This window comes from Saccostrea cucullata, unplaced genomic scaffold, assembly GCF_032062105.1.
Source record: "Saccostrea cucullata isolate Sc308-1 unplaced genomic scaffold, CSIRO_AGI_Scuc_v1 ctg370, whole genome shotgun sequence".
Taxonomy (NCBI): Eukaryota; Metazoa; Mollusca; class Bivalvia; order Ostreida; family Ostreidae; genus Saccostrea; species Saccostrea cuccullata.
In genome coordinates, this window is record NW_026922495.1 from 172,578 (window position 1) to 175,219 (window position 2,642).

Consider the following 2,642-nt stretch of genomic DNA (forward strand, 5'->3'; position numbering starts at 1 on the left):
TTAATCAATTTATCCTGCCGTCTAAGAAAAATAGTCCCATTGCAAGCAAAAACACTGTTTGAATTTATTTTCTTCCTTTCACCTATTGTCTTGATAAGTAACAATTAGCAAAGTTTTAGTATGTACATTATTTTTTTGCTCTTATAACGATATTACATTTTCCTTTATTTTTAGATAGATATCGCGGAGTGATTTTAAAATGACAATGTGGCGCGGATCTAGAATTCCAAACCCGATATACACATTTTGGGGAAAAGACACAAACGACAAAGTACTATATACATAGTATTCTGAAAGCAGTGGCTTTAACATGTTTAAGATGATTAAGTCTTTGTTGTTATATATGTACACAAGAAAATTCATAGAAAAGATACCCGTCCCTTTTAAAATCTTTTTTTAGCTCACCTGAGCCGAAGGCGCAAAACCTACATGTATGTGTTAATGGTCACTGGTCACTGATTTCAATAATTTGTTGACATTAATTTATCACATTTACATCTTCTTTATTGGTCCAGTTTTAAACAATAACACATTCTCAGGTGGAGGGAATTGAAGTTTGTTCAAAAGCAGTCATTTCAAGGGGAGATAGTATTAAGACATTGAAAATTTTATAAAATACCTTTTTTTCATTAACCTTCTTCTCAACAAGAGGCCCATGGGCCATATCGCTCACCTGAAAAGCTTTGAACATGAACCCAGATTTCCCCCTTGTAATACCTACTGTGACCCCATCGTACCCCCAACTAAGGGTCTTAATTCGGGCAATTCAAATTCCCTATTGTGGCCCCGCCCCAATCCCCGGGGGGTCATGATTTGAATAATTTAGAATCTACACTACCCAAGGATGCTTCCATATAAGTTTCAGCTTTTCTGGCTCAGTGGTTCTTGAGAAGATTTTTTCCTACTTATTTCTTTGTAAAATTTGGATTCCCTATTGTGGCCCCGCCCAACCCCCGAGGGTCATGATTTGAACAATTTAGAATCTACACTACCCAAGGATGCTTCCATATAAGTTTCAGCTTTTCTGGCCCAGTGGTTCTTGAGAAGAAGATTCTTTAATGACCCCACCCTATTTTTGTCTTTTCTTAATTATCTCCCCTTGTGACAGGACGTGGCCCTTCATTTTAACAATTTCAATTCCCCTTTACTCAAGGATGCTTTGTACCAAGTTTGGTTAAAATTGGCCCTGTGATTCTTAAGAAGAAATCGAAAATGTGAAAAGTTTACAGACGGACAACGGAAGATGAACAAAATGTGATCAGTGTATTCAAGATTGTTCAAATCAAGACTTAATTTAGTTAATCTTTAGGGTGGAGTCCTAACATGGGAATCCAAATTATACAGAGATTGAATATTTAGGATTTCAAGTTATTCAAAATGAAAATTTTGAGTTGTCTCTTCAGAATTTGTTTATGGTCTCAAGGTCAGATGAGCTATGTGGCCCACGAGCCTCTTTTTTTATTCCTAGAGACAAATCCACTTCTCAATATTTAACTTTAAAGTTTCCAAAATATTTAGCTTTGTAACAGGAGAGGAGAATGCAGTGGACCAGACCGGAATTCGAGCCAAGGCCCCCTTCAGTTAGGTGTTCTACCAACCGGTGATCTAATCCGGCTGACCACCACATTCCTCCTTCCTTAGGGGTCTTTGGTCCCTCAAGGACCCAAACCCAAGCTCATCCCTTGCAGGCCTCTCATCCCTCAGTTCCAGGGCATGGCACATCACTAAATGTAACAGGAGAGGAGAAAAATGCAGCAGACCAGACTGGGATTCAAACCTGGGCCCCTTGAATCTCTAGTCATGTGCTCTACCAACTGATCTATCTGGCCACACAGGGGCATAACTCTGTCCCAAACTGCTGGATCATATCCAAAACAGAACTTGACCTAGATATTCATATGATAATTCTGTATACCCAATTTCATTTCAGTTGTGCAATGGCTGTAAAGAAAATGAACAGAAACTTGGTGAACAGCAGCAAAGCAATATGCCCTCCTTTCTTCAAAGGAGGGCATAAAAATTGACCAAAGGGTTCTTAAACAAGAGATGTTTGTAAAACACTTATGCCTCCTTGGAATTTTTCGAAGTCCAAGGGGCATAAATCAAAAACCGATGCATTTTAAAATGGTGTGATCACATTCCAATTTACAGAAAACTAATTTTGACCTAGTTCATAGTCACCTGATATATCTTTGTGTATACTTGTGTGCCAAGTTATATTAAATTTCATTTCAGTATGTGCAACCTCTGCAAGGAAGATGAACGGAAACTGCAAATAATTGGAATTTTTCTAAGTCCAAGGGGCATAACTCTGTCAAAAATGATGCGACCTTTCCCAAAACAGAACTTGACCTTGATGTTCATCTGATATATCTGTATACCAAATTTCATTGCAGTAATCAGTATGTGCAATGGTTGTGAAGAAAATGAATGGAAACTAAGTGGACCGACAGACAGACTAACCAACCGACATATATACACACTCCAAAAAGTTTACTCACTTCTGAGCCTATGGCTCATGATCAGAAGCATTTTTTTTAAGGACCCAACTTTCGTTCCATTTCTGAATAGTTTGAAATGAAAACATGTATAACTGGGTTTACATTTTAAATCTAAACCAAAATATACAACTGAACACCAGA